General features: G+C 38.2%; 1 protein-coding gene across 1 annotated transcript in view; it reads left to right on the plus strand.

Annotated features, from left to right (window-relative positions):
- The first annotated feature begins 829 nt into the window (after nt 1-829).
- LOC135110162 (carboxy-terminal domain RNA polymerase II polypeptide A small phosphatase 1-like) overlaps nt 830-13,646 on the plus strand; it is a 59,390-nt gene continuing 46,573 nt past the window's right edge. The window contains exon 1 of the mRNA XM_064022147.1: nt 830-1,433. The gene's annotated coding sequence lies outside the window, so the exon portion shown is untranslated. The remainder of the gene's footprint in view (nt 1,434-13,646) is intronic.

Genomic DNA, 13,646 nt, shown 5'->3' on the forward strand with positions numbered 1-13,646 from the left:
TGAGGTGGTGAGGCCTGCTGCGTTGCCGCCTCGTGGTGACGCTGCTGGTCTGCACACGCACACACATACACACAGAGAGAAAGAGAGAGAGAGATGCCACAACCCCATCTTCGTTTCTATGTAGGTCTTTGAACTTAAGAAGCTCTGATTTGTAAAAGATACAATACCTACATTAACAATATAATAACTAACATTATCCCATGAAGGTAATGATCGTATGTAGAATTACACTTTGTCAGAAAAAAAGAACGCTACAGACTACAAAAAAATAAATAAAATAAATGAATATATTTTTATTTTTTATCTAAAGGATGAAATGTCGTGTAAGGTCAATTTACGTGACATTTAATTCACCCCCCAGAAATTGGCGGCTGTACTCAAGTTTCTCAGAAGAAAGTGAGTAATGCAACAAACATTTTGACACAACAGCAGGTGACTCATTGGAACCCAGCAGTATCTCGATCGGCAGTACTTCATTTAATCAGTCATATCGTTGAGGGGGCAGAAATGAATGATTCTCGAGGTAATCATGTTATCTTTAAGTGCGAGAACTGGATGTACTAGTTCCTATGGATGTCTAATTTACCAGCGAATGGTAATGGCAGTGTAGGCAAAAGTTATTTGGGTACTCCATCCTACTTACACCGAAAAAAAAAAAATAGATAAAGTAGATAATAATAGTATGAAAATTCATATATCTGGCTATAAGTGTTATTTGTAGCTGCCAAATCACTAGAAATCAATATATATAGGATGCATATTTTTTCATAGTGAAACATTTGCGGGTCGACCCATTTTCTTCGGTACGCATTAGGTGCTGGTTCCCCGCTGCCTCGTCTCGGCCAGTCTCGGGCGGTGGCGGGTTCAATCTTCCCGCTGTCATGCTCCTCATATTGGGTGTAGAAAATATAAATAACATTTTTTCTCAAGTCTCCAGTAAGTTTGGCCGAGGAAAATTGGTGTATTTCCGTATGTTAAAACTTTGGGTGCTGGCAACCCATAATTGTCCTTGACGGCGACGAAACGGGAAACCTCGAACTCGAGTCAACGATCTTGAATAACTTGTAAACGAAAACAACTTCACTATTTCCTCACAAAAACACTAAAAATATTCAGATTAGAAAATACGAATTGGTTAATAATGTAATATAATGGTAAAAATGTAGTTAAAAGTCAATCTGGAGTCATGTCAAAGGTAGGCGGGTGGTTTTGTTTACACTGAGACGCAGTGTTGGAACGGCCGCAGTGGAGGCGAGGCTGCCATTTTGCTTTCGGTTCTTTGCTCGACCGATTTTTTAAATGTTTCCCATGGACTTGCGCCTCTGCTCCTCACGGGACTCGTAAAACAGATGCTTCAATGGACGCCTCATCGATTATTACCCAGGCGTCTCGCGATGAGGAGCAGCTGAACACTTTCCCGCCGCCGGACAGAGGTGAGGCACAGGTGCAGGGGACCAATATTTTGTGGCTGCAGGGGACGGGGCGGGGATTGCAGCGGCGGCAGGGTTACTTTGGAAGCAGGGGGGCCGCCGCAGGGTGCTGTGGCGAAGTGGTGTATGCTGGGGGGTGTGGCGAGGGATGTGGCGTGCAGGAGGAGGTGTGGCGGGAGGGCGTTTTCGGGGATTTAATGATAGCAAGTTAAAATTTCGGTAAGCCGCATCCCGCCGATATTTTTTTAAAAGTCAACTGTTATTTGGTTTTATGTTCGTGTTTTAATTTGATGTGTTTTGATCGAATTCAACCAATGTGTCTTGTTTAAATCTAGTGATTCTTTTGTTTAATGTAATATTTTAATGATTGTTTCACCAGGAATTATAATTGACATTACAAAAAGTAATTGGTAGTGAGAAAAACTAAGACCCTATAACAAAAAAAAAAAGACAAACAGTACAACACAGAAAACTTAGGAATAACATCAGTGCAAAGTATAGAATTATTTTGACTGGCCACGTCCTGTAGACACTTATCCTTACTGATTTGACACATTACCTGTTGCCTGTTTGGGGTCATTGTGGTACCTATGAGTGTACTGAGGAGTGATGGTATATTGTATGGGGTGGTGGTGATGAGGGGCTTAGCTGGGTGTGTCAAAGGGCAGTGAGGGGCCTGTGCAAGGGGCAGTGGCACCTATTGCATTTTAAATAGGAGCTTGAGTTATGAGGTGTCTTTGTTATGTAAAGTTCATACAGTGTGAGTGCTCTTCCAGATATTGTCTTCATTGGTTTATCCTGTGTTGTTTCTTTGAATAATGAAGGATTGTGTTTAGTGAGCAATTTATTTTATTTTATTTTTTTAGTTCATGATAGTTTTATTGGCTTTCCATTTTATTTGTATAAATTACTTATTTGAATGTTTTCTTCAACCCATAACAAAGATTTTCCAGTAATTCCCTAAGACATTGAGAAGAGGGATGGGTAATAACCTTAAAATAGAACTTTTGCTGTGAAAATAAATGATATAGTTGCCTAAATTATCATAAGAAAACATTAGGAGCATTATAAATGCTTTGCTTGAGTGGCACTGTAATGAGTTAGTTGTTTTTATTAGTTTATTTGTGTTCTTTAAGTGTTTATGACCCCTGTGGTTATTTTGCACTTGACATGATGTGTGTGTGTGTGTGTGTGTGTGTGTGTGTATGTGTGTGTGTTCCTTGTCTGTGTAAGGTGAGGAGAGGGATTATTGTTGCCTTGTCTGTAGGAATGCACCCTTGCAATCCCTATTATTGCAGGAATCATACATAATGACCACAATGTTGCAAAGCAGATAATTTTCTTCCTCTCTTCCTGTTTCCATATATTATTTTCTTGCTAGCTTATTCTGGCCATTAAAGAATAAGAGGACTTGAAGCAACTTATGTTTTGTAATGACCTGTGGTCACAGAAAGTGGGTAATTTGTGGGGAAGAAATGATAAACTGGTTTTCACACCATTTTATCTCACTGCCATACAATGCTTGTTGAATTATAACATTTTGCTGGTAACTTTTGGTAGGGATGGAACTTTATTTCTTAAAAGGGGCTTTGGACCATTTCACACTGGATGGTGCTTATCCCCATTTTGGGCCCCACCACTGTACATGTGCAAGACTGATGTAGTGCTTTTACTAATATAGTTTTTTTTTTATTTTTTTTTTTTATTTGCTGGCTAAAAATCAGTCCATACAAATTTAACCAATGAATGAATGATATATATATATATATATATATATATATATATATATATATATATATATATATATATATATATATATATATATATATATATATATATATATTATGTTATCATTCATGTCATTCATCATACCTTTTAATGTTTGGTTCTTATCTTTGAAGCACTTACTTCCTCCCATGCACTTATGTCAGATCTGTACACTAATGTCAATGCTCACCAGTAGCATATAGTTACCTATTAAAAAAAAAAAAATCAGTGTATATAAACCCATGATACACTTTTAAATGCTTAGTTGTATTCCCCAAGAGCATCATTTATGTGTATTTGTGTTTATCTCTTTGGTTTTGATGTCATCATTCCTCTCTAAAGTTATTTCCTGTTGTTGAGTGAACCATCTGAACAGGTAATCTCATTCAGTGCTTCACATTTCTAGTTGAAAAAAAAAGTTTCCATTAATGAGTACAAGCATTTACATCTAAGATGTGGAAACCAGTGATGAACTGAAAGACACATCTGTTACCTTCTGAAATGTAACTTTAACTATTTACACAATACCACAGTTTGGAAACAGAGGGCTTACCATAGTACTCTCACTTGGTTTGTATCAGTAGTTCATAATGTTATCATTCCATCTAACCTGTGAAAGTTTGATGTATATACTATATATTTACTGCTCTCATTTTGGCTCCTCCTTTGTGGCAATGTCTTTTTTGAGCACATCTTGCAATCTTTTACATCTTTAATTTGGTTATTTTTAATACTTTACTTAGTTATAATTGCTCTTCAAACCTCTTTATTTTTGTAATTTTTTGTATGGACTCCGCTTTCATGATTGATGTGAAATGTTCGTGTATTAATCACAATGTTGAAGTGTGAAAGACTGAGATTGCTGACTGTGTGGTTTCCTAACAGTAATTTATCCACCTTCCACTTAGCAGCTACAGTTGGATTTATATATGCAACTTTAATTTGTGGTCATCTTTAATTTTGATCTCGTTAAACGTAACCAATGGATTAACTGATGACACAGCAGACAAAGCTATGCTAGTATTCGTGTTGCTACTATGCCAGCAATTCATGTGGTAATCTCATGTTTGTATAAGAGGACTGGCTTTAGTATTCATTCCTGCAGTGGTCTTGCTGCTTCCCACACCTAGCTTCATTGGTAATGCAGGTTGGGCCCTGAAAATGTGGTAGTCTTGAATGTTGGGCATCATAAATATTGCCAAGCTGACAGAGGACACAAGCATTTTGAAGTGATATAGAAACACTCCCACTATCTTTAAATAAACTTGTATGTGTTGAAGTTTTGGTGGTATGTAGATACTTGCAATCGTTCAGTCTTGTAAAATGAATTAAAATGTCTTTTGATGACCTGTTCATGGTTATGAAGCCAGAATCTGTCTTGGGAGGCATGCCACAATGTGTTTCTTATATCTACTTATCAAGTATGAAGATGTAAATGTCTGACAATGTAGAAATGTTATGGAGAGTTGCTGTCAAAACTTATTGAGATTTTTTATTTATTTATTTATTTTATTTTATTTTTTTAATTAATTAATTAATTAATTAATTATTTTTATTTATTTATTTATTTATTTTTTTTTTTTTTGCTGTCACCACATTTAGTGTATGCATAGGAAACATGGAAATAAACAAAAAATTAAGAGTGCTAGTTTATACAGTGTTTACTGTGACATAACGCTAATGCTCAGAGACACTTTGTTTAGCATGACATAGTAGCTAATATCCACAGTGTTTTCTTACCATGACGTAATACTAATGTTTACAGAGGCACTGTTTGTTTACTATGACATAATGCTAACTATCAGAGAGACAGTGCTTGTTTACTGTGCTGTCATTGTGCAGAGCAAATATGGAGCAACAGTTTAAAGAACCTAACCATTGATTCCTGAGATAATGATGGCCAGTCTGTGCTGTAATTCTTTGTAGCCTATATTGTCTTCCTCCTCTTACTATGACTTATACCTCACTTGAATTTTTATTAGTATTTCATGTTGGAGGACTTTACAAAATATTAAACTTGTCTGATGTTGATTTTTTATGTAATACCACACTCCTCTCACTTCTTCACTGTAGCATGTGAATGTATTACTTTTAGATTTATGAAATGGAAGTTACAGCATAATTTATCCCAGCTATGTCCATCCAAGCTCATATTGTTGTATGGTGTCCCCCTAAAGTTGCCTTACTGTCCTTTATTCACTCTGCTGCTTTGTATGTTGAAGCCAGGAAATGTTCTGTGTGAAGTGAGAATTTATTACATAACACCACAGATATAAATGCCCTTATAAGTTGCAGTGTTGATGTCACTGCAGCCAAGTCATAATGGGTCATGTGTTATGATTCAGCAGTATGAAATTTTCACATTGCATAGTAAATATGTATTTATTTTCATGAGGTATTGTTCTTTATTTCATTATAATCAAGAAGTAAGCTGAAAATTTTGTAGTGTCATTAGTGCATTATAATGACTTGTTTACACAGCTGCATTCACACCAGGCCAGACTGAGAACAAAGAAAGTATTCATTCACTTTACTGAGTTTGTAGATTTCAAGCAGTGACTTAATGGTTCAGTATTTGTGACCAGATTTTTAAGTGAGCAAAACAAGCACGAGTTAATCACAGTCCTTAGTGAATAACTGCTTCATTATAATTGATGTTTGATGTAACTTTGTGTGGACCATGAGTGTTATTCAGTGGGCTGTGAGATGAATCAAGTGCAGATGCACAGTTAAGATTATTAGTTGAGTAACATACTGCACTCATTTCTGCTGTGTTCAGTATTCTAACTCAATCTTAAAGTCCTAAACTGCTAAGAATTTTTCAATTGTCAGCAGATCATTGCTCTTTAAAGGGAGTGCTGAACACATTTTATGTGCAGGTCATTCAGCTTCAAGCAACAACTGCACAAAGTAACTTTTCATTATGTCACTGTTGTTTTCTTTGTGAACTGTCCAAGTACAAATGTAAAAGTTATCATACATATTTCATTACTTGAATTCTTCCTCTGGCATGCTTTATTATACTCTTGGTGTGAATGATATTGAATATAGACCCTAAAACCTCGTAAGTGTTGATAATCTTTGAAAGTGAAGTAATACATGGATAGGAGATTTGTTCATGGCTTTATTATGAATTAAGGCAAAAACATGGCAGAATGGGGCAAAAAGTAAGAAGAATGTGGGCTAAGCTGCAGCTAATGTTATGCTCTTTGACCACTGAGTCAGGCATATAGCACTATTTGTATTGTTTGTCCACCACTGTTTATTGCATGAGGTCTTTCCATGTGTATTCCTTTATCAGCAAGCACACTAAAAGAGATAAACAGCTGCATTGGTCATGCATCATCTCTTCCAATCTTTAGTGAGGAGAACAGCCACACTCACCATGATGCTGAGCCACCAGGAGTGATGTAGTGATATATTGCATGCTATGATGAGTAGGTGGCATTGCTTATCTGGCTGTGTCACAAGTAGAATGTGCCATGATTGCAGATTTCCTGGTGTACTTAGTCATTTTCTCTCACCCATGTCATGAATCATTAACCACAGACTTGTAGGTCAAGGAGATAGTTGAATGCTGTGGCAACCTGTGTGTATCCTGCATTACCTCAGTGGGGCTGGTGTTTCTTGCTTGAAAGCCATACAGTATGTGGGAGAAAAACACAGTAATGTAACAAATAATAGACTACAAAATGTCATGGAGAAGTAAGCTATTTTTGAGATAATAATTAGTCCATGGTCTTTGGGATTACATACTGGATTCTTGTATGCAGCCATGTGCCCAGGTAGAGAATTTAGGTCTTACATCAGTCATATTTATGGATATTGAGCAGACCTTTCACACGCCACACATCCCAACACCAAGGAGGACAGTAACAGTTCATCTGTCAGTGAAAATCTTTAGCAATCAGAGCAGGTTTAGAGCCACAGCCTGCTAAGTAACCGGCAAGGACGTTACTGCTGTGGTGGCAAGGAGTGCACAACCTCACATGCATTTGTATTGGTGTAGCTAACCTGTCCCCTTCCAGTGGTGAAGAGAATTACTAGGAGTGTCACATCCTGGATTTCCATTTATGGCATTGTTTTGTTGTGACGCTTTGCAAAATTGACCACTGTGCCGTAACTGGTTTGTTGAGGCTTCTGTATGCATTTCCTATCTGTAACTGTCATGCAAGAAATGCCAAGACAGAATTAAAAGGTGATGAAATTATCAGTGTTATGAATTCTGATGAAAGCACAATTAGGGAGTGGACGTTTAAAGTGCCCACAGAAAAATGTCATAAATTATTAAGACATAGTGAAAGGAAGTGTTTGAACTGAAATGATATTTGAGGGCTTATTCAAAGGAGAAATCTCTGCTAAGATTAAGAGAACCGAGAACTGATAGCCTGTTTACCTTGGTATTTGCTGTCATGTGGTGCCGGTGATGAAGCACTGGCGGGGAAAGTTGAAATTTCATCTCACTCTTGTTATTGGTGGGCATGCTGGAGGTCTTGCTGAGGATGCTGGGTTGAAGGAAGCATCTTGTAGTCAGGTGTAAGTAAGGGCATCTTTCTGTTATTCAGGCTGCAGTAAATGAAGGTAGTATAAAAGTAAATAATTAAGGAGGTGTTTTGTAAGTAATATGGGAAGTCTTTTCTATTCATGTGTAATTAAAGATGTGTTTTTATTAGTTAGACCATGGTAAATGATAGCATAAAGATTAATAAATAAATAAATTAATAGGGTAGGTCTTTTGTATATAATATAGGAAGTCATTTGTGTTCATGTGTAATTAAGGGCATGTTTTCGTTATTTACGCCTCAGTAAATGATGATAATATAAAAGCAAATAGAGATACTACAGATAAATAGGGAAGTCATATGTGTTTTGGTGTAATTGAGAACATATTTCAGTTATTTAGACCACAGTAAATGAAGAGAGTATACAGTTTTGTTGCTAATAGTCAATATCATCCTTGGTGTTTAGATCAGGTTACTTAATTGGTGCAAATCATATTCTGACATGTTTTAATTTGTTACGTATATAATAGGGCAGAAGATTCACCTTGTTTTTTATGGTAGAGTGTACATGTAGCTAATACACATTATTTGTCTGTATACTGCCACCAAGTTTTGTTTGCACAGTATATTTTTATTTTTTATTTATTTATTTTTTCTTTATTTTATTTTTTTTATTTTATTTATCTATTCATTTGTGTGTGTGTGTGTGTGTGTGTGTGTGTGTGTGTGTGTGTGTGTGTGTGTGTGTGTGTGTGTGTAGAGCAAAGTTATTCGATTATGGTACAAGATTATTTATTTATTTTATTTTATTATTTTTTTATTTTTTTTATGAACCTCAAATTTCTTCCTCTCTTTACAGTTTGATAGACAGGCATGTGTGTATAAACAAACACACACACACACACACACACACACACACACACACACACACACACACACACACACACACACATAATGGAGGATGCTTGTGTGTGTGTGTGTGTGTGTGTGTGGCAACAGTTATAAATACACCTGTTTCATTGTGTCAGGAGCCATGCATGTAATTAGTGCCACACAAAAGGACACATTTGTTACAGTGTGAAGGAGAAAGCTATATCTATTGTCACCGTGCAAAGTGAGATCTCTTTCCTGTGTTTTAATGAGTTCCGATCTAACTGATATAACAGTGTTGCATGAGGTGACACACACACACACACACAGACACACACACACACACACACACCATAAGTTAATAGTATATATGGTGCAATCAAGTGTAGTTACAGTTCACTTACCAAGCACATAATTTAAATTGTCAGTTTAGTACAATTTTTATTAATGCAGTGTAATATAACATTATATGTCAGGATTTAGTGAAATTACTTATATTAGTGTGGCTTTCCCTTAAGCTTGATAAGATATACAAGTTTAGAGTATAATTTCCAGACACCAGTGACAGATAAAGGAGAGACTTAGTGGCTCAAACATTATCATGCTTGTTTTAATTTTGCTGTGTACATTTGTTCTGAATTGCTGACATGAACAAAGGTCATACTGTCATTAGTTGTTCAAGGATTTATTAAACAAACCTAGTGGAGAGGCTTCTCTAAATATGAAATACAAAAAAAAAAGTTGTTTACAGTGGGATGTTAGACTAATGGAAGACTCTCTCTCTCTCTCTCTCTCTCTCTCTCTCTCTCTCTCTCTCTCTCTCTCTCTCTCTCTCTCTCTCTCTCTCTCTCTCTCTCTCTCTCTCTCTCTCTCTCTCTCTCTCTCTCTCTGTTGCAATGATGTGTTTCTGCTGTGTCGTCTTGGTATCTCGCCCCGTGTCAGCCAGCCAGCCAGCCAGCACACAGGGATGGTGACTTGCTCTGTCTGACGTTGTGGCACCTTTCATGAAGGCTTATCTCCATTGGCACTCTGAGGGCACTAAATTTTCCTTCACTTTTGCCATTCCTCCAGTATAAATTTCGTGGGTAGTGGCAGTCAGACTTCTCTTCATTGACACATGCCAGGCGTTCAGTTTTGCTTAAGATTTGAGAATGTCTTTTTTTTCTTTCTCTCGCTCTCTCTCTCTTTACTATTAAGTTGGATTTTTGTTTGTTTGTTTGTTTGTAGTTTTATGTAGCCCCTGACCAATCTCTTCCTTCTCTTCCTCACTTCTCCTCTTCCTCACTCGTCACTCCTCCTCCTCCTCCTCCTCTGCATCGTTACTATTATCAGCCTCTGTGTTGGTACCAAATTCCATTCTGATAAACGAAAAGAATAGAAAGCAATAGTTGTCAGTGTGGAGTTTTCTTATTTTCTCTGAGGGAACAATTCTTATCCGACAGTATGCTCGTGTCTGAAAAGAAATTAGATTACATTTCTCTGTTGTTTTGAACTCTGCTAGCCGCATGGATTCAACTTAACCCGTCACACACACACACACACACACACACACACACACACACACACACACACACACACACACACACACACACACACACACACACGGCTGGTTCTTTTTACCCGTCTCTCTCTCTCTCTCTCTCTCTCTCTCTCTCTCTCTCTCTCTCTCTCTCTCTCTCTCTCTCTCTCTCTCTCTCTCTCTCTCTCTCTCTCTCTCTCTGGCAAAACGGCCACACCAGTCAAGATTCCATGTTTATACAACTTAGCCAAGGTTCAAGGTGTTTACTTCTTTTAAGACCTTCATTATATATATAGCCGCAGATTGGTATGTACAGTAGTATTAGCACGCTGTTCTCCTCTCTCCTACTTGGCGTGGCATATCGGGGTCATTCATTTACCTCCGCGTCTGTTTTCCTCGCTGATTCAAGCATTAAACTCTTATACCAGCGTTCATTAGGGCCATTAGTTTATCGTTAGTGCATCAGCTGTGATGTTTTATGAGCAAGACTTAAGGTCATGTACAAGAATAGCATCGTTTTAGCATGTGTGTGCGTGTGATTCTCTCTCTCTCTCTCTCTCTCTCTCTCTCTCTCTCTCTCTCTCTCTCTCTCTCTCTCTCTCTCTCTCTCTCTCTCTCTCTCTCTCTCTCTCTCTCTCTCTCTCAAGACATCCTGCACACTAACATTTTAAGCATCTTCAGTTCACAGCACTAAAACAATATATGACATCTTTGTAAGCGTCTATAAGAAAGAAGGGGATTAAAGGGATATATTTTTCTTAGCAGCTTCTCACAAGTATATAATGTTTGGAGGTGCCCTGCTGAGGAAGAGGAAGTGTCTCAGAGTGGTTACTAATAAGGGAAAGATGCCCCAAATAGCAGTGAAGGGGTTAATTAAACGCCTGAATATTTTCCTCCTTAACCAGTGTTTTGAAGAGCATCATTAGTTTCAATTGTAACATGACCTACGATTTGCCTCTTCTTTTAACAGGCTGAGGCGGAAGTTATTGTGAATTTTCATTTTTTTTATTTATGTATTTATTTATATTTATTTTATTTTTATTTTTATTTATTTATTTTTGTGTGTGTGATTTTATTGATAGGTTAATAAGAATTCTCTACCATCAGTGGTAGAAGGACCCCCACGAGAACCCGGCTTCGTAATCTCAGGCCCCTTGAAATCATCCTAGTGAAAGAACAAGTGTTTCGTGAATGGTGCGGGCTTCATGTTATTCTTAAACGTTTCAGCATTTCATCTTAACCTTTAACAGCCTCTACTGCGAGTTCCTGTGGTTTTCAAGTGTGTTTTTATGACGATAGATTAGGAAGAATTCTACGCCGTCAGTCGGAGAAAAAAACCCATGAGAACACGATCTGAAGAATTCTACGCCGTCAGTCGGAGAAAACACCCATGAGAACACGATCTGAAGAATTCTACGCCGTCAGTCGGAGAAAACACCCATGAGAACACGATCTGAAGAATTCTACGCCGTCAGTCGGAGAAAACACCCATGAGAACACGATCTGTCATCATTGTAGCCTTTGAAAATAGTCGAGAGCCCAACGTGTTAAAGAATCTGAAATGCTTTGTTCTCACCACGACTGTCTTCAAAGGTCACAGATGGTTAGTCGTCTTCTCAAGAGTGTTTTTTTTCCGCTTGGTAATGTAGAAATCTTGTTAATGTGTCCTAAGAATCTTATCTTTAACTAGAGCCCCTTGAAAGAACTCGGGGTGGGGCGCAGAAGGATTTTAGCATAGGAGTCAAAGTCTGAGCCGTGTGTGTGTGAGTGTGTGTGGCGGTGGGATCAGCCTTTCACAGCTGTCTTCTATGGTATCTGGAATATTCATGCCCCGACAAAAGCTTACAATTAGCTGATTCATGGTGCCAGCAGGCCAGGTTGTAGTCATCAGGCCACCGTGCATTGTCTGTTAAATTCCTGATAAGCAGACAATAGATTATGGAAAGTTTAGCTCACCTTATCTAATTTAACTTAATTCAGCGCTCTCTAGTTTAACCTAAGTGAATATCTACCGCAAAACTGCAGTCAGACTTAAGTGAATGAAGCTCCCCCCAAAATCAAGTAGTGTAGCTGGGATGGCTGGTCTTTACGTGATACATAAGCCGCATATTTCAAAATCAATTAAGCCTTTTTAATCTCTAGCCTAAGTAAATCTCTTCCACCTCCAACGCAATCTAATCAAATTGTATCAACCTTCCCTCGAAAAAATAAATAAGTAAATGAATGAAATGAAATAGTTCTAGTCTCCATTTGATCCATAAGCCCTGAATTCCAGAACCAATCAAGCCTTTAAGAGGACACGAGCGCGCCTGGTTCAATCTCAGCATTAATAGCGTGAATCAGGGTAAGTGGCGCTGTGTAATAACACTGAGCTGCACCAGACGCCGCGCCACCCTGGACAAAAAAAAAAACATTGAGGCCAAGGAACAAGCAACAGTGACAATGGGCGATAGCGTGACGGCTCTAGCTTACATTGCTATTCTTGTAGCCTGAGAAAGGGGCGCAGACGGCATTTCCACGCCCTGGACCATAATCCGTCTATTAATACCTCGGACAACAGACGGTTCTATACAAAGCAAGGGACGCAGGCGGCATTTCCACTCAGACAGCATTTCTATTCCCCAACGATAATCCATTCATTGTTCTCGCTGGTTGGCAATATTAGGTCAGCCGAGGCCCGTCACGTGAGCTGCCGCGACCCACTACCACACACACACACACACACACACACACACACACACACACACACACACACACACACACACACACACCAACACACACACCCACCCACACACATACATACACACACCGTACCGTCCACTTCTGTGTGTTTACTACTTTCGTTACCTCCTATCATCATTGCTGTGTGTTTACTACATACCTTCGTTACCTTCTGTTAGCGCCCAGTGTTCTTTACGTTACTAATCGTAGTTTTCGTTCGTCCGGAAGTTTTGACATTGTGTTAAAAAGGGTTAAGGTATGAAAAATAATGAAACGCGAACCAGTTAGATATGATTACTGTGATTAATGAACACTAGAATTGACGACTGAGAGAGAGAGAGAGAGAGAGAGAGAGAGAGAGAGAGAGAGAGAGAGAGAATAAAAAAATAGGAAGACTTAATTTTCTTTTGCATATGTAGTACGTATATATTCTCTTCCTTTGTTGTATATGCATGTTTATTTATATATTTTTAATCCCCATCGTGAAACACACTCATAAAAAAAAAAGTTTAATATTCATGTGATGCATTGTTTAGATACCCTCACTTTATCTTTGAATGTTTCCCCGGTGCGTTGCTCCCTTATCATTCAGCGTGTGTTTACCAGATGACAGTCATAGAGCAATGGGAACGCTCGCCACTATCACTGAATGTCTGATGCGTGTTGCTGATAAGTAATGCCTTTGTTGTGGTAACGTTTAGTCAGAGGAAGGACATACTAGTTAGCTATTATACATCACTTCCTATGAACTTGAGCTGTTGGGATGCCGTTTGTATCCTGCTGTTTGTGTGTGTGTGTGTGTGAGAGAGAGAGAGGAGTGTTCTTTTCTTCTTCTCT

The sequence above is a fragment of the Scylla paramamosain genome, chromosome 2 (genome assembly GCF_035594125.1).
Source record: "Scylla paramamosain isolate STU-SP2022 chromosome 2, ASM3559412v1, whole genome shotgun sequence".
Lineage (NCBI taxonomy): Eukaryota > Metazoa > Arthropoda > Malacostraca > Decapoda > Portunidae > Scylla > Scylla paramamosain.